The following is a 20,355-nucleotide window of genomic DNA, read 5'->3' as shown; positions in this document are numbered from 1 at the left end:
CTTGTCTTACTGTCACTTTTTCAGAGCTCTTCCTTGGAGCATGACATAGTGGTGGTAACCTTAACACTACAGTTCCTTCCCTTAAAGGACACCAAGCTCTAAACAAATGACGTGCCACAAAAATAGTTGCATACAGTATAATGAAAGCTTATTCACTACTGAGATTCTCTTACTGGGGACAAAACCCAGAATTCTTAATGGCAATAATGGAGATAGGTAGTGGGAAATACATCTCTCTCTGATAAGCAGGGGGCCTGGTTTTCTTTGGTAAACCAAAAAAAAAAAAATATGGGAAATACATCTCTCTCTGATAAGCAGGGGTCCTGGTTTTCTTTGATAAACCAAAAAAAAAAAAATCCCCAATTTTCAGATTAGATATATTAGTGGTGTTTAGTTTTAATCATGGAAAAATGTGGATTTTGAGTTACGTTTTTTAATCTGAAAACTGGGGATTTTTTTTTTTCCAATGAGAAAACCAGGATCCCTGCTGCTGAGGCTCCCTGAAAACTAGGAATAAGTGTTGATTCATTAATTTATTTCCCAAATGGTAATGAATATGGTAGATACCACAAATGTCTACCAGATGAACAGTTAACTGTTCATTCACTGCCCTCTAAAGCTACTTATATACTAGTGATTTTAAGACAAAGCCTTCTTTATCTCATCAGCAGTCCTCCATACCTTCTAGTTGCTCAATAAGTAATAAGATCTGCCAGAAGTGATCAAAAAGCTTTACAATTTAACCCATGCCATTCAAAATGCTGTACTACTGGTTCATCACCTCTACTCTTGAAATAAAATATAAATTGATCCTCAACTGAATTAAGACTACAATTTAATCCCAAATTTGACCCCAAATAGGACTAGCTGGAACCCTTTTCCAATGGAAAGAAATGGAACTATGTAGCTGATCAAGGGTGTATGTTTGACTATACTGTTAACAGTTTCCCAGTCTCTTAAGGGAAATCTACTAGTAATAAAACTAAGGAAAACCTCAATTGAGAGTATTCAATATTTCATGAACAAATAATGAGCCTCCTGTTTCTTTACTTTACTCAGTCACTCACTCATCAACTCACTAGTGGCTGCATTGGGTACATGGTACTCCTCTGGGAATCAAAACAAATATGATTCTGTCCAGGGAATTTGCCCATGAGCTAGGTGTTATGCTCTTTTACAAAAACTATATTGCCCATAGCATCTATTTCAAAGGATAATGCACATTTGTCTTGCCTAAGGGCTTGAAGTGCAAGTTTCTACATTAATTTAGTTTTCTGAAACACTGAAATAAATTGCTGGCATGTCACCAAGCATGAACAGAAAAGAAAAAAAAAAAATTAACTGTATTTTATAATATCAGTGCCTTATGTCTTTACCCCAACAGTTTTGCTCTATTAAAAAAGGATATCATTATTGGTTATTATAGCACATATAAGGCTTGATTCACATGGTATTAAGCATGACCATAATTATGCATAATTGAGTACTAAATGGCTGTGCAGTAACCAGTGTTACTGCACAGTACCATTGCCACACATTTTTTGCCTGATGCTACTGAGCAGTAGCAACGAGCTACTGTGCCATTCACTACACGTGTAGTTGTGGCCAGTGGGTGCATCTACACATTCACATAACCAAGTACTAAATCGATGCACATTAACTGGTGCTACTGAACAGTAGTGCAAGTTCATGGTTTTTTAGTGATGCTAACTACGCAATAAACTAATACTACTGCACAGTAGCATATTAGCATGTGCTTTGTCCAGCACACTACTGCACAGTGTTATTAGAAGGGATCCTGGTATTCTCTGATTAAAAAAAAAAATCCCCAATTTTTGGATTAAAAAAAGTAACCCAAAATCCACATATAGAGAGAAAGATATATAGTGGTGTTTCATTTTAATCATGGAAAAATGTGAATTTTGGGTTACTTTTTTTTAATCCAAATTTTAGGATTTTTTTTTTAATCAGAGGAAACCAGGATCCCTGGTTTTTAGGCTACTGCTTGAGACTACTATACAATAAAATCACATCACAGTTTCTGCTATGCAATGCTACTGCATGGTCGTCTTGAGCTACTGTGCAGTCAGCATGTTATGTAGATGCGGCCACAGTGTTTAAATGTGCATCTGGTGAAAGGAGCAAACGGAACCCAGGTAAGGCAGTTTAGAATAGGGAAGCTCCTGGCCTGACCCAGGCCTCTTCCTGGCTTGGCTGATTAGGCACAATTTGCACTCATGTCCAGGGCCATCCCTAGGGGGAGGTGAATTGGGGCAACCTCCCCAGGCCCCGCGCTTTGGACAGCCCCGCAGAGCCAGGTGGAGAGGCTGTGGCTGCCGAGTTTGATGTTTAGCCCACCCTCCTGCCCAGTGGATTGGAAGTCTCCTTTTTTGTTCCAGCTAGAAGTTCCAGCCACCACCCATCCCACCGCATCCAGTGTGCCGTGGGCTTTCACTCCCTGGCATAAGTGTGCTGTAGGATGGGCAGGGTGGCTCCACGCAGGCTGCTTTGCCCCAGGACCCACACCCTGCTGGGATTGTCTCTGCCCACGTCATCATGTACACATTCATTTAATCTCAGTTATTTACCCCAGTGTAAGAATGTCCTTGTGTCTGATGCAAGTAAATTAATCTATTGCCCCTTAATTATGGTGCACATGTAGATGATGATGCTTTCCTGCAGAGCAAATTAATCTGCTGTGCAGTAAAGCACATGTGGAGATGCATCTAGTGATTCCTGGTTTAAATCTGTTAAAATTTTTGATTTTATACCATAAATAAATGTAGCTCAGATAGGCAAATCTTGTTCTTTATAGAGTCACAATACATTTCTGGAGACAGAACATGAATCAGTTATCTAACTTCAAATCCAGAAAACCTGTCATGAAGTTAGTGACATATTTGAGAATGACAATAGTGTATATACTTTTATGTTCTGACTCCAGTGGGGTAACATAGGTAAAAGAAAATCCTATTTAAATTTTGGTTACTCTCAACACTTTACTTTTAACAGGACAACAATGCAGAAGAGGTCAACAAGAACTTGATTTCAAAACATTCAGATGAATTGTCTTCAGAATATTTTGAGCCAAATTAAATTTTCTCAGGACATGTCTACATGTACAAATGCTCCAGGGTGGGTTTCTCTAGACCAGGGGTTTTCAACCTTTTTTAAGGAGGTTACCCCTTCTAGAGTGTGCCCCCTTCCAGATGCGGGGTGGGGGGGTGCTGATGGTCAACTGGAAAGTGAATGGTGGCGGCAGGGAAGTGGTGCACAATGGTGGTGCAGACTGATGAATGGCAGTGGCAGGGGGTGGGGAGCCCACACACAGTGACAGCCACCGCCACCATTCAGCACTCTGTGCCACACACTGCTTCCCCACGCTACCAAATGTACCCCCTGGGGCTGTCCCAAGTACCCCCAGGGATATGCGTACCCCTGGTTAACAACCCCTGCTCTAGAGTAAACCCACCGTGGGCTTACTTATCTATACATGTGGGGAAGCAGGAGAAGATTTGCTGCTCATGGCAGCAGTCTGCTCCCAAACCCACTGGCCCTGCACCAGCCCCCTGCAGTAGCCTAGCCTAGGGGCTGGCAGGGAGCACAGGGCCAGGAGACAGTCATCTCCTGGCAGGGGCTGGAAGATTGTTGCCTGCCCCTGGGAGCCGCCTGCTGCTGAGGCGGGCTCTGCTGCTGAAGCCTGGGCAGGGACAATGTGCCTTTGACGTGGCAGCAGGGAGCTTCCAGCTCCCATTCTGCCATTGCAGAGTTGGGGCTAGGACATAAGAATTGTGCCATATTGTGCAGTAATTACCAGGGATCCTGGCTTTCTCTGATTAAAAAAAAAAAATCCCCAATTTTCAGATTAAAAGAAGTTAAACCACAATCCACATGTTCCCATGATTAAAATGAAATACCACTATTATATATATATATATAGAGAGAGAGAGAGAGAGAGAGAGAGAGATTCATATTCTGTTTCATTTTAATCACAGAAAAATGTGTATTTTGGGCTACTTTCTAAAATCCAAAAATTGGGAATTTTTTTTTTTAATCAGAGAAAACGAGGATACCTGGTAATTACTCCCAAGTAAATTTGCCACTTGTATTTAAAGGTAGAAAATTTACTCACGATTAGAGCAAAAGACTGTGCGGTAAGCATCTGCACATGTAGATGGTGATGCTAACTGCACATTCATTTGCTCTAATCTTGAGTGAAGTGTCTCATGTAGACATGCCCTCCATTTTAGATCAGTTTAGATTTTGAGTAGCTTTCTTACTTTCATTTATACACCAGTTAATTTGTAACTACACCAGTTACAAATGCCAGCATGCTAAAGTAGTGGTTAAAAATTTAATATCCAGGACTACCATAGAACTCTATGATAAACACATTCAATAGATAACATTAGTTAAATTCTTTAAAATAGTGTTAGAAACCTCAGAAACTTTGAATCCAATAATCAAAAAAGCTAGTTGATAAACATATTAGACATGTTGCACAATGTACCGGCTTGTGATTCCCTGCAATAGTTCCATGATAATAATAAAAATGTAAAGATATTCTTCCCTTGATGGTTAACTATGCTAATTGCAGGCAGCAAATAACAGAATCTACTATTCACCTTGGTGCAAGCATTGAGAATGAGGAAGTCATTAGCATTCATTTTAAGACACCTAAAAATCATGTTTGAGTTCCATGCCCCTGTCAAAAGTGACAGGTATACAGTGGATAATGAATTATTCGAAATGAATTAATAGATGGAAGAAATCATCAATGTTTCTGACACTAGTTCAGAGTTTGTTAGCTAACACATTTTTTGTTAGATGTCAGACTGTCACTGGATGTCAGAATGCATTTTCAAGCTTAACTACTCGTGAAACAGATTACAACAGCTAAGGAATATCTTTGAGTGAAGGTGTTAAAATCAACATTATCGATAAATGACCCAATAACCAAAGTTAAAGTATTAGACTCCAATCTAGCACAGCATTTCTTCAGTATTCCAAACCTTATGAGTACCAAAACATCACAGTGTAACTGGTTTCCGTGTCACACCCTTTTTTTTCCAGAGGAGGAAGACAACACGACATATTGAAAGCAAATCTCCATTCATCTGACTTCCTAACTTCCCAACCCTGCCAGTCATTATCCTTTCCAAGCAATCAATCATTAGGATTGTGAAGGAGCCCTAAGGGCAGAAAATACATTACAGTAAATCACCTTACCTCCCTAGACAATTTCATTTTTGTTTGTAGTTTGTTGTAGGTTTTGTGGAAAAGATTGAGAGTTCTTTCCTGAACACAGAAAGATTAGTTGAAAAACAGTGTAGTGAATTTTCAACCCTTTTTCCACTGACCATAGAGGTATAGTCATTAAAACATATTTCTCTGGTTCCCAAAGCATAAATTTGAGCCTTACTCAGTCTAGACTTATGCCAAAGGCTGGCCCCAGTTGACCTCAGTAGGAACGGAGGCATTATTTATTCTTGAGTCCAAGATTCCTCTTGAGTCTCCCTTGCATTAAAAGATATTGGAAGAAGTTCTTGGAGTGCAGTAGGTAAGTTTCTGCCCCAGTAGGAGCAAGGGTCTAGGGTAAGACCATGACTATAATGTCCCAAAGCAGCAGCCTTCTCATTGAGCTACACCCTCTAATTAAGGTACTTCCACCTTGTCCTATGTATCTCCCTCTCTTTTCTGCCCAGGGGATTAGCTTCAAAAGGAAAGGTGGATAAGCTATTAGACCATGCCTAATTTACAGTGGAATGGTAGGGCAATATGTTAGGAAGTAGAGAAATGCAGGCTCAATCAGGGTGAGAGGTAGCCTGCAATCTGAGCCTTCTGGTTTGAGAAACATGAAAATATTAGGGGCAAAAAGCAGGGAGGGCCCTCTCTTCCCCCAATATCTAACTCCTGCTAGTAATGAGTTTTTGTCCAGCCATATTTTCATGACATTTGTATCCAAAATGGGTGCCCATACATGGCTGCAAACATTTTTGGCCAAAGTGACTCCTGTTGTGTATGCTCATTTGCATGTCTGTATTACAGAAATAAAAGATCACAAAGTATACATAGCCTAAGTGCAGAAAGGGTAATACATTTTTACCCAAAAGGTGCTAAGAAATCATTATTATGTAGCGTTGATTAAAGATATATACATATTCTGGATACTAGTTAAGAAACCCAAACATTAAAAAAAAGTCAGTGCTTTCAAAGCAATGAGATTGATCGAAAATATCTGTTACAGAAATGCCTTAGGAGGATTAAAAATGTACCTTGGTTTGTAAATAAAATATTTTCTTATAATAAAATAACTCAAAGAGCTAAAGCTTTAAAGACAAAAAAATCTCAACACTAATGAAATAATCGATAAACAGGCAGCATGTTTTATGGAGATATCTGGTATTCCCATAAACCAGACTACTGCTTATTAAAGGTATTCACTAGCCCTGGGAAGACAAGAAACTGGTCTGCCTAATTCTGTATTCTATGGCAGCTGTGATGGGAATATTCCCCTCAAGAAAAGGTCTGTAACACTGACTGAGGAGGCCTGTGGCAGTCCTGCAAGCCAAGAGCCACAAACATGAATATCTGCAGAATCAGCCCCCCTGATGTCTATTATGTATATAGTGTATCGGTAATGTTAGTAGTACTAAGAGGGCAATGATTGTTTATCTTTAAAAAAAACCCCAACAACCACCTGGATTTAAGCCAGAAATAATTTATGAGACCTCCCATTACCCGATCCTTATTTAACACATTGTGCTAAAAATAGTTTTAAAAGAGCAACAATAATAAAAATTGAAACACTGAACACTTAAAGGATATATTCTGTTATCACACAACCTTAATTTTTATCTCATTTCAATACTATTAAGAGTTTAAAGAAGAAATTGCCTTCAAAGTGTGATATAAAGCACTTTAAATTTCTATATGACATAAAATTAAGGAGACATTTTAATGATACAAATGAATTCTGTTATAAAAGTGATGAGTTTTTCTTCATAAGTAAGCTTTATGATAAAGTTCCTCTGATTAGTTTCATTACTTAGAAGTTCTTCAGTGGTTGATGGTTTCATTATGCCAGTGCTGTTGTGGAAGGCAAAATCATAAACAATAATGTCTCACCTAACATAGAAAACACAAGGAGGATCTGAAATCTGGAGAGAGAGCCTGAATGGGATTTCTGTTTCCAGCTGGAATTACTATAAATAATAAAACATCCAAAGCTACATCTGCAACAATGTTTGTGGCTAAACTGAGACACTATTGTTAATGGTACCAGTTAAGATCAGAACTGCCATAAATCACCATTGAGATGTAAGTTTGATAAGGTGAGTCATATTATATTGGGCAACTACAAGCAGCAGAAGACTTTTATTTATTTTTGCATAAGATCCTCATAATGACCCAAAAGCTCTAATGGCCCACAACTTTAACATGGTGACATTTTTATTTTTAGTGTGAACTCTTATAGAGAAGACAAAGCTGAATTGTTGTTATTCCTATTAACATTACCACACTCGTACTTGGGGTTAATTTAGTCCAGAAATGCTCAACCCTCAGGCTGTGAGCCCGATCTAGCCCTGCTCACTGTGTCATCCAGCCTGCAGGGTTCCAAGTAGGTCTATGAGGAGCCCCATAGGCCATGGATATTCATGCAAGATCAGGTTTGAAGGGCATCATGGGGTTCAAGCTCACTACATGGTACTGGACAGGGGTGACAGGCTGTGAGAGCTAATCTTGGTGTGTAGGGCCAGGTGGAGGCAGTGCAGGGCCCTGGGGCCTGATTCTGACAAAGGGATCAGTCCAGGCACAATCCCAGCATGAAAGGGCAAGCATAGACCACACAGAGCCTGATCCAGGCCTCCAGGCCAGATCCTGATGCACAGGATGTGATCTGGCCTGTGGATTGACCCTGCCCTACTTATCTGGCTCATGGGGCCAAAACGCTGAATGACACTATTTTAGTCAGTTGTACTTCTTCAGATGCTGATCAAAGGTAAAAGAAATACCATTCATTAACTAAGATGTAACACAATGTCATCTACATCAAATGTGGAAGGGGAGAGGTGCAAAAAAATACATATCATGTAATTAAAGACTATCATATTAAATGCAAAGGAGGCATATCAGGGTTGCGTAAGCAATCTAAATTCTGACATAACATTTAATAGATATTGGTTAAAGTGTGGCAATGTTTCAGTGCTTGACTTTGCAGTGTTACTGTTCTTTTAGCACAAGGTTCTGTTTTGTTCTTTTCTTTTAATACATAATTTAAATAGAGATTATCTTTGATTTTGTTTTCTTATTTCTTTCCAGTCTACTGAAAAAGAATGACAATGATTTCAAAAACATTTCACTGTACCTGACTTTTCTGTATATATTAGCTCATATTCAGAAACATTTTAATTCCACTTTGTGCTCATCTAAGTGTGCACAGCAAAGTAAGCCTCACTTAAACGATCATTTCAGGATTTTCACTACATTTGCAGATTCCGAAGCCACATGTTTTACACTCTATAACCAAATCCTCCCTTTAATATTGAGGCTTTGTTGGGGAAAATGGGCATGGCTAGGATTTTCCTGAAATCTTTTGATTCCTGGGTCACCAGAAATGGCTCTTGTGAGATGTTACTAGCTATCATAATGTAGATATGCCCCAAAGCTGATCTATTTGTTCATTAACTGAGTGGCCTCAGATAAAGTGCCACTATGATGCACTAAAGACACCTTTGCACTGTCACTACTTCTCCTCAGATACCCTTAAAATGCTCTGAAATAGCCAAGGACTGGATCATATTCTCAGTATGACTTTATATTATAGAAAACATTTACTTACCAATCATGGATCCAGAAAACATGATGTACAATTCCATATAAAATGGACATTATATACTCAATTTTAATTTGTTTCTCTGGAAATATTAGAAAGAACACATCCATTATGGATTACCAACCTGTAACATTTCATTTGATAAAATTATATATTGTACATGTTAAATATTGTAACAGGGGGCAAACTCCCAGGGTCCAGTCACAGTGCCAGCATCAGAGCAGACCCCCCACATGTGTGTCAGTGTTCTCCCTGACCAACTGTTCTAGGAATACAACTGAACAGCCAGAGCACTGTTCTCCATGATAGACTTAAGGCAGAGTTAACAAGAACGGAAGAAAAATGCAAGCGATACAGAAAATCCAGGAACCTAGAGAATGTGTAAACTCCTTTATTATTGTGGTGAGAAATAATGGGCAGTTTTGTATACAGCTAGATCTGAGGCATCTCAACAAGACTATCTAACAAGAACATTTTAAATAGCTAAGTAGAGAAGAAATTATAACCCAATTCACAAGTACATGATTTTTCAGTAAACTGGATGACTCCTCAGGATTTTGGCAGATGAAGCACACTGAGGAAAACTCTAAATTATATACATTTAATACCCATTTTGGTTAACAGATTTCTGTGTCAATTTTTTTAGCACTGTCTCCAATCTTGAAGTGTATCATAAAGCCATACACATGGTTTATAAGCATATTACTAGCATGGACACTTCTATAGATGACAGTATCAACTGGACTTCACCAAAGAAGAACAAGATTATAGGATTTGGGAAGTGCTGGAGGCTACTAGAGCTGTAAATCTGAATCTAAACTGAGAAAAGTCCATGCTGGGCATAGCTGAACTGATTTATATAGGAGACATCCTCTTTGCCAAGATTGGAGTGAAACCTTACAAGACAAAAATTAAGGCCACTGAAATAATGCCACATCTCCCATCAAAAAAACAGGTAGAACAGTATCTTGGGGTGCATCTACAAAAAATGCTACTGCTCAGTGGTTACTGTGCATTTAGGTTAGGGACAGAAGTTACACATAAACCAGTTTAAGGGATCAGAAACTGGTTTAAACCTGTAAAGAACAGAAGCTCAGTGCACATAAATCAGTTTTTTTTTTTTTTTTTAAATGGCTGAAACTGGTTTAAGATAAACCTAGTTGAATGTAGTATCAGACTTAACTGATTTGGGTCAAACCAGTTTATGGAACTTCTGTCCCAGACCCCTCCCTGGTTCAAGTTACATCACAGCTCCCCATGATCCCAGCATGCTTTCCAGACCTGGGCTTGGCTGTGCTGTTTGCTCCAGAGAGTAAGGCTGGCTCTGCCCTTTAGCTCCCTAGCTGGAGCAGTGAGGGCTGGCTGACAAGGGGGATAAGCCCAGCTGGCTGGGATCTGGGACCAGGGAGGGGGTTAATTTACTGCTGGCTGCAACTGTGGATTATAAATCCCAGAGTCCTTGGGGGCAGCAGGAAGAGGAAGTGATCACACAGCCAGAGAGCTATGCTCTTGCGCCCCCTGGCTTCTGGCCTGAGCCACTGCAGGCATGTGGCTGCATTTCCTATATCAAAGGTATAAATAAATGTTGGTTCACTCCTGTTTCAGTTTAATCTGTGCAGTTTAGACTAACCTGCAAAGACTGAATCGATTCAGCCTCAAGCTTTTTGACTGTCTGCTCCTAGCCTTATTCAGTACATGTATACACAAGTACTAAATACACGTACAATAATTGGAGGTACTGCACAGTAGTATTGGTGAGCACTTTTTTCTGTGATGCTACTGTAGAGTAGGCTAATACTACTGCACAGTAGCATCTCAGCCCAAGTATTTGCCATGCAATGCTACTGCACAATAGCATCAAGCTACTACACAGTCTGTCTTGTGTAGACGAGCCCTTGGAATAGTAAATTTTCTGGGGAAATTCATTCCTAATTTGCATGAATCAGTCCTCAACACCATTGAGGACACTCCTCAAAAATAAAAGTGAATGGTGCTAGAATGCAGAACAGAAGGAATTGTGGCTTGTATTGAAACTGATCCATAATCAGCTTATCAAAAAGACAGTATTAAAATGTTATGGACCCAGAAAACCTACAAAAATGTCATCAGATGTATCACAGCCGGGGGTTGGTACAGTGCTTTGCAAAAATACAATGGTTGGCAACCAGTGGCATAGGCTTCTAAATTGATGACTGAGGCAGAAACTAGATATGCACTGATTGAGATAGTCTTACTGAGAATATTGTTTGTTTGTGAGAAATTTCACGTGGTAATAGAACACAACCCCCTGGTAGCATTGTTTAACAACCCATTAAATGTCTGTACTTTGAAGATTCAAAGAATAATAAAAAGCTACAAAAGTATGTTTTAATTGTGACCTACATGCCAGAAAAATTATGTTTACTGTGGATGCACTCTCTAGAGCTGTGTATTTGACTATGAAATCAGAAAAGACCTTTAAGACAGAGGTGCAAGTTTATGTAAATTTAATTATCAAGTCACTACCTATAGCAGATAGGCAACTGTAGCAAATAAATACAAAAACAGAAAACTGTTATACTTGTTTAATGTTTCAGCCATGTCAGCAGGGTGATCCACTACAACCTCATCTGGTTCCATCTAGGAAAACAGGTTGACAGTGATAAATTTATATGAAATTCAAAATCTTATTTAATAGTTACAGACTATTATTCGCTGTATTGAGAAGTGTGCACTTTGTCCAGCACTACTGGGAAATGGTTGATCTCCAGCTTGAAGGCCTTATTTGTAGGGCATGAGATTCCAGAGAAAATTTTTAGTGACAAAGGGCCTCATTTCTCTGGTTCTGAGTTTAAGCAACTTGCTGAGAATTGGGACTTTTGGCATAGAACATCAAACTCTTATTATCCCCGACTGAACAGCCTTGTAGAACAGTCCATTCAGATCATTTAAAAAAAAAAAAAGAAAAAAGAAATAAAACTACTGAAGATATAATTTGATATGGGAGTGATTTTTGGAAAGCATTACTGGCATATTGAAGCACACCTCTGGCAAATAGCTGGACACCAACATAACTATTAATGGATATATTCTATTCTGCCACTAACCTGTGAAAGCTTACTAAAAGACCAGGAAGACAAAAGAAACTCAGAAGGAGAAACACAGTATTTTGATGGGGGAGCCTGGAAACTACCAGAACTAAAATCTGGGACAGAGTGAATCTGTGGAATTATGCCTCAAATGTATGGAAGCGGCATGGTACCATCATGTGCTCACTGAATCCACAGTTGTAGCTGGTCCAAAAAGGCCCGGGGAGACATTGAGGGGAAATCATAGGGATCTCCAAGCACTCCCAGAGAACTCTCAATACTTAAAAGAAGAGCTGGACACGCACTGTTCTCAACCAATGGTTCCTACTTTAGCACCAAAAGCAGAAAAAAAAAAAAATTATCAACAAACAGGACCCTTGGGTGTCTAAAAGGGTCAAATACTTTGTCAGTCAGGAATAAAAGTGAAACTTCCTGAAAGATGTATAGAAACTTGTTCAAAAAGAGCTGCAGAAAAGGGGAATAGGTAAAGACTCACTCCAAAGAGAAGTGCTAGTAACCTCTCCTCTGTAGATGGATATTAAATTATTTTTGTACTTATTGTTAAGAGGGATGATGTAGGAATATAAATTGTAATTTTAAAATCTCCCTAACTAAGGAGACTGAGGAAGTTTGTAATTTAGTGATAGTCCCTCAATTAAGTATCTACTTAGTGAGAGAGCCAGACCGAGCATCTACAGACGTTGTCTATTGCTCCATAATAAAGTTCATTGTTTAGTTCATCTTATTTCATCACATATGCCTGTTTGTTGAACCCAGTGATCATTACAGGTATGATTTGATATTGGTAGATAAGTATGTGCTCTCTCTATTCCCTGGATCCTAACACAGTGAAACAAGCATCTTAGACTGTAATCCAACAACAGATATGAATCGTATAAACAAAAAACAAATAAACAAGCAGAAGGAATTTAAAATGTTGACTTTCATACTGAGTCTAAAATGATTGTTATTAAGGTTGAAAATAATATCTTCAAGAAGCAAACCCCTACATTATTGGAAAGCAGAGACTATTACCTGTCTCTCAAGTGAATTAAAAAGATGTCTATAATTATTGTGACATAACCTTTCAAAGGGTTTGTACTGAGCTCGTTTTTTTCTACTATGGGAATTATCTGACATAGTTAGGTGTCCTTTATAAAATTGAGCTAATCTTCTCAAGAAATACAGCACCTTTATACTGCACCTGCAACAATAAAAGTAAACAGTAACATTAAATTTGAGATAAAGAATTTTACATTTGAAATCAGCAAATATATAAGACAATTTGTTTAATCACATTTACAATTCTGGTTGTTCCACTATCTTTAGAAGATGCAACATTTAACAACACCACATAAAATAGATTCTATATATGCTGTTCTGAGATGTAGGGAGTGCTTTCCCAGACGATAAGTTCATGATCTCTCTCTTGATATACAGGATGCCAGGGTCTTTGTGTTCTGGAAGGCTGTGCTAGCAAGCAGTTTTGCAGATTCCAAAGGCAATTCAGGAAAAAACAAAAAAACACAAAACAATTACTCACTACTCAAATCTGTGTATGGTGGTAAAGGCTCAGAAAGGTTTATTATCCTCAGACAGTATATACCAGTTGTTCTGATTAACAGGGATCCTAGTTTTCCCTGATTAAAAAAATAAATAAATCCCTAATTTTCAGATTTAAAAAAGTAACCCCAAATCCACATTTTTCTGTGATATATAGTGGTGTTTCATTGTAACCATGGAAAAAAAAATGGATTTGGGGTTACTCTTTTAAATCCAAAAATTGATGGATAGTTTTGTTTAATCAGAGAAAACCAGGATCCCTGATGATTAATAGTTTGTGAAGCTTGCCCTTGTCAGGTAGTGATGCAGTACTTTATTCGTGCTCCCTCAGATCTCTATGAGAGACAGGTATTTGAGTGCCATCCCCCAGTTCTCTTTCTCTGTTGAGATTTTCATCTCTACTTGTTTCTCTTGCAAAAGGTTACACACCTACATTTTAGTTCTTGTTATCTTTGTCTCATTAGTACATTCTTACTTTTTACATTTGTCCTGGAGTTTTTTTTTAGCTGCTGTTTTCTTACTCTGTTCTTTGTATCAGTGTCTTTTTGCACATTAACGTGTTTTTACTTTTCCTTTCTTATCAGGACATCCAGCAGCCATGAAGCCTGTTTCTTTCAAGCTCCTTTTAGGAGTATTTGCTTACTATAGCTTAGCATATCCAGAATTCCTGCACCATATTTCCCAAATCCTCAACTTATTAACAGTTTTCTTAGAGTTAGACACATTTTCAAATGGAAGACTTTTTGAGCAGGTCTGAGTAGGGTTTTTGTTTGTTTGTTTGTTTACTGTTTAGACCTAATGAAGGATGAAGAATGTCTTGCATTTGAAAGCTTGTCTAACTCTATACAGCTGGGATATACCTCTGCTGGGGTTCTCCATACCCTACTAGTCTCAGCTATGCTATTCTCAGACCCCTCAATGGGCCTTTTTTGACCATACCACCACAGGGCACCTATAGCCTTAAGGAATAATTGTGCACCCCTTAAGGAATAATCCATTCCTCCCCTTCACCACAACCAAGTCTTGTGGGTGTTGCTATGTTGTCACTCTCTCTTGCTGGGGCTTCAGCCTCCTTGGCTGCCACCCCTTTCCTCTTAGCTAGGCCTTCTAGCCCAGACCCACCAAATTGGACCTGGCTTTGAGGCACCAGCTCTGGTCTATCCCTTTCAGGTTCAACACTCATTTGGGCCTTAAGCCTGCCCCTGGCAGGGCTCAAAGCAATCACATGCCCCTAGGGCACTAATGGGACCTCCACTATATCACCCCTTACTTTCTCAACTCAAACCACTGGTGCTAAACTGCAACTCAAACCATAATCCCTCTGCCCCTTTAAGAGGGGAAAACTTTCCCTCATCTCTTCTGCCAGCATAACTTGCCAGCTCTGGGTTATATCCCTGCGAGCTCCTAGAGCCTCACTGAGGATCCATGGGCAGCACATCAGTCCCTCTAGCATTCTCTGGTAGCTCCCCAGGCTAGGAATTCCTATCCTTGTGGCTTGCAGGGCTAAACTAACTTGCCAGCTCAGGCCCTGGGCTTATATGACTACAATGCCCTGCTCCCTTCCAGCCAGGAGTCTACCCTGGGCTGCCTGCTGGTGCCTGCTAATTGGCCTCATTGCCTAGTTACTGTGGTGCCCTGCAGCTGCTGCACCCTGCCTGGCCTGCAGTATTCCCACTCTAGGATGTTTCTCTCTTAAAAGAACAGAGAGTCCCAGGCTCTCCATTACATATGAGGGACGTCTACAAGTACAGTAATGCATTGTAGGTACCGCACATTAAGTTTAGTACCTGTAATAACAGGTACTAACTGCACATTAACTAGCACTACTACGCAGTAGCACCAGCGCACACCATTTTAGTGATGCTAATGCAGAGTAGACTAATTCTACTGAGTATTAGCACAATAGCATGTCTTTTGCTGTGATACATTAATGCAAAGTAGGATTAGTCTACTGCACATTCAGAGTCTCATATAGACATCCCCACTGCTATTCTGATCTGGTAGCATTTAACAAATATAAATGGCTGAACAATAGAAAAGGCATTACAGAATCAGAGCTACAGTAAATCCAAAACAGTATTCATTAAATGTCATAGCAAGGTATATCTGCATTCTCCCAGACTGGTGATTACAACATACTTCCCACATAATGAGTGTAGAATATTTAAGGAGGACTTCCTCTTGTGTTGTTGACCCACAAGGTTCATCAGAGCAGATTCTCAAGAAACTATTTCTTAATTAATTACATTATGTCTTAGTCAGTTCATATACTGGAGCTATCAACTTATGTAAATTAATTATAGTAGTATATTTAAGTCACAATTGCAGTAGCTTAACGTTCCTCATTTGTCTGTCTTACCAGCTGTGTTGAAGTACATGTCATAAAAACAAAACCTAGCATTTGTGGCCCTATATCACAATAGACACCCTATTATTTTCAGACCATTTAGCAACAGCAAGTTGAATTTTATTGTCACTGATTAGTTCCAAAATGATGAACCCAAAATGTACACAGAGGAAGCTGTGCGACAGATACTTTTTTAAATCCAGAGACAGACTCCATTTATTTATAAGACCAACTGCACTATCATAACCTGCTCAAAACTTCAGCTTAGTTGTTTAACCAGTGAACTGTGTGTACTCTAAGCAGCTATTTCTGTAATCAACCAACCATGCAGGGGCTAGCACCAAAAATAGGTTTTTAATTTATAACAAATTAAATTGGAAGGAAAACATACAGCTTAATTTGAAATATATATTAATTTTAGATGCTTTCTTTCTAATATGGTCTTTTAAAAATTTTCCATGCATGACAAAACTATATTGTTATTACAAATTCCATTGTTTTTAACATAAAAATAATGATATATTTTACCAAACCTCTCAAGATCTCATTATTTAATAGTCTCTATATTATTACAACTTAACTTATACTGAAGAAACCTTGTATTCAGTACCATAGCAAGGGGGAGAGGAGGGGGGAGGAGCAGGGCAACTGCCCCAGGCACAGAAGCTAAGGATCACCAACAAATGTTGCCCAGCCGGGGCAGGGGATGGGACAGAGCTGAGAGTGGCTTATTTGGAGGTGAGGTGCAGGGATGGGAGGAGGGTGGCTCCTGCCACTGTGTGCACTGCCAGACAAACATGGGGGGGATGTGCCCCCCAGACCTGTGCGCAGGGCGAGGGTGGGCTGTTGCTGCAGATTTGACTCGGGCACCAAAGTTTGTTGTTATGGCATTGCTTGTATTTCTCCCTTCAGAACAAATGTCAGAGACCAACCATCATTTTCACCATCTGTAGAAAGGGGATTTTGAGGAAGAAATAGAACTGTCTTGCCTAAAATAAGACTTCAGGTTAGGGGTAGAACCAGGAATAGTGTTACCCCATAAGCTTTTGGTTATGCCTGAGCTGAAAGCAGGATGTGTGACAACAGCATTTTTAGTCATTAGCATAACTAACTTTGATGGCAACTAAAATAAGATCTTTGACATCAGAATCAGCACTCTTCCAGAATCTGTCCAGTTTCTAACTACATTTCAGGCTAAAATTGGACCTTTGAGCCTCCAGAGAACCCATGACTAAAATACATGCACCATGAGATGAGATGCAGTCTTTTTTTGGTTACAAAGCAATAAGTTATATTTTGGCAACCTGTGCTACCAACTACAGTGAAGCCATGTTGCATGGGATTTAACATAGGATAACCAACCATAGGGCAGTATAGTACACACTGAAAGAATAATGTTCTTTGAAAACTACAATGTCAAGTACATACTGACATTATTATTTCAGCTAGCCAGATTAAAACCAGCTCAGATACACCTCCAAATGCTAGTATGTTGCCTACAGCATCAGTATGCAAATAGCCTAATTACATCGCTCTTTCCATTGGAACCACAAGGTTACTGCACTCCTCCCCACCATCTCCAGAAAAGCAAACTCTGTATCTAACTCAATAGATATGTTTTAAATGTTGTCTAATGACTCCAGTCCCACACACATTCAAACTCACAGCACACATTTCACTTTAAGTCCATAAAGTATCCAACTGACTTCGACAGGATGATATACAGTCCTGAAGGTAAGCATGTGTGTAAAATGTTTGTAGGTCAGGAAACTAAATGGTTATCAAATAAATGATTAATGTCCTCTCATTTCTAATCTATACAGTTAGATTATGCTGAATTATCCCAACAGAGGGACTATATTTTAAGAACTATATTTAATACATAGGCTGTGGATCAAAGAATTCAAAAGGAACGCCCACCATCATGAAAAACAAACAAACAAATAAAAAGTGCACCATCCTTTGGTGCCTATCTCTGTATTTACCACATTTTCACTGCTATATGCATTATTCAGATTTGAAAGCAACCAGGGATGCAGAAATCAAAGACACCATTGACTACTGCTATTTAGTTTCAAGTAGCAAAGCAGACAGTTGTTTCAATGGGGGCATGTATTGGGGCAAAGCCAGAGGTTCTTTGCCTCCCCCACCCCAAACCAGTTAACCAGTCCTTCTTTCCAGTTGAGCCCACATAGCCTTGAGCACCTGCAAAGATACTAATCTTTCCTCTTTTCAGTCCTTTCCAAGACCTGACACCCAAATCTTCACAAGTGCTCATTCTTCTCAGTCTCCAGATTCTCTTTAACAGGAGCTGACCCCCTGCTTGTTCACATTGCTCTCTTCATTGTTATGCTCTTCTCATTCAGCTTCCTTTCACCATCCTGGGTGTGGGGTATCTCACTTTTGTTGATATGTCAAAGGAGCTGCTCAAGCCTATCAGTCCATATTGTCTTCTCCTACCTGTGGAAAACCCTGGCTCTTACAAGGGACTCTATTAACCCTTCTTTCCTTGTGTGCTGGTAAATTGTACTATGAAACTTGATAACAACATGAAGACAATTAACAAACAAATATTATAGTAAACCCCATAGTCTGTCACTGATGTCCTCAAATAAAGGCAGCAGCTGCCCTGAGAAACAGGGACGGTCAATTCCAGGGACTTATTTTTAAATTAAGACAGTCATATATAAACTAGAGGAGGGAAAACTACAGTAGTTAAAAACAGTCAAATCAGGGTGTTTAATTTTAGGCTTCTAATTCTATATTTCGGCATCTAAATGAAAACATGTATAAGAAAGGCAAGCTGAACTGAAAATGCTGAATATCCTAGCAGTTATCTTTAGAGCAGCTACATGTTTAATTTTTAATGTATTAAAGGTTTTGAGTATGGTTTGTTCCCCACTGAGGCAAAGAGTTCCTCATTGAAGTGACACAGCTAAAATTCATGGAGAGTTAAAGCAGCTATGTGAGTTCTCGAAATGCTGATCTGCTGCCTTGGCAGCAAATTGTAGTCAAGCAGAACACTTTGATTTTTTTTTTTTAACTTGCAGTAGCTGAGATAACAGAGCTTTTCTCTGATGCAGAAAGACTATTTAAATACTTTTTGTTTGTTTGTTTGCTCTGCTTATTAAACAATTGTGCTCCCTTTTCTGGAATGGCTAGAATTATGCAATATTCATCTTTGTAGCTTTCTTTCATCTTCCAATGAAATATCAGCAATTCTGCAAGCTGTACCAACTGTGTCTCTTTTCTTCTTCATCCCTCATAGTCACTTTTGTGACTTGGGGGAAAAAAAAGCACAACATCCCCTTCAGTGGTAAACTATAGATAAAAAGCTTCTGCCAGAGACTAAGAACCCAAACTTCAAGGGCTTAATTCTTTGCTGCCTTTCACCTTGGGTGCCTACAGATGTTTAGGGCTCCACTGTAATGCATGTTGCTTTACATAAAGTGCCATGAGTTAGAGGCTTCCCGCCACCCACAACCCAACAGATACTTACAGGCCCTGGCCAGCAGGAGGGGGCACTCCAGCAGCCTCCTTGGAGGCTGTTGAACTTCCCCAGCTCCAGGGCTGTCAGTGGGAAGGGCAGGAAGGGAGGGAATAGCCAGCACAGAGCTGCCATCCACTTATCCTGGCCAGAGCTTGGGGGGCGGGCATGGAATGGAGTGGGGGGTGGAACAAAGCCCCCTCACATTGCAGGCCTGGCCCAGTTCCCCCCAGTCCCCACCTGGGGTGGCTAGGGAGGGCCATAAGGCAAGGGGGCTCTGTTCCACCTCATGTCCCCCTCCAGCTCTGGCCAGGCGAAGCAGCTGGCAGCTCCATGCTGGCTGCTCCCTGCCCTACCCTTTCCCTCCCGCACTAACAGCCTTACCACAACATGAGAAACTAACCCTGGAAGAAACACAAATTCCCTAAAGTGCTCTGCTTTCAAGTATCTTAATTTATGACCTCATTCGACCACAGTTAATTTTTCACACAATTGGCCATTTTAAAAGTGCTCTGCAGCCATGCACGTATGTTACGTCATGGCTGCAGAGTGCCTTCAGGGGCCTGATCATGCAAAAAATGTTATTTGTGTAAGCACCTCCTGTGGTGATTTACAACCATGTGATCAATGATGGAAAGTTTACATGCATCAAAACTCTATAAGATCAGAATTTGGCATCCAATTTGAACAGGCATGAGTAACCTAGTAGTGCTACAGTGCCCTCTTGTGGATGCATGACTACTGCCACCTCCACTCCCTAGGGACACCCTTCTCCCTCACTCACCTGTCAAGCTTTGTTGTTTGTAAGACAAAGGTGGGGAGGCTGCCTCAAGGCCCAGAGAGTGTAAAGTTTACTACCTGGCTACCTGTGCCTAATTTCTTGTAGCACTTCAGCCCTAGTAGTGTACCAAGACACCAGGTGTCTTAAAGGCTTTATTAGTGGCCTTCATCCACCCCTATAGCCACATCCATGCCTCATAGATTCATAGATGTTAGGGTTGGAAGGGACCTCAATAGATCATCAAGTCCAACCCCCTGCATAGGCAGGAAAGAG

Source organism: Alligator sinensis, unplaced genomic scaffold (genome assembly GCF_000455745.1).
Source record: "Alligator sinensis unplaced genomic scaffold, ASM45574v1 scaffold105_1, whole genome shotgun sequence".
NCBI classification, from domain to species: Eukaryota; Metazoa; Chordata; order Crocodylia; family Alligatoridae; genus Alligator; species Alligator sinensis.
The sequence above is the reverse complement of the archived record's forward strand: the minus strand, read 5'-3'. Positions refer to the sequence as shown.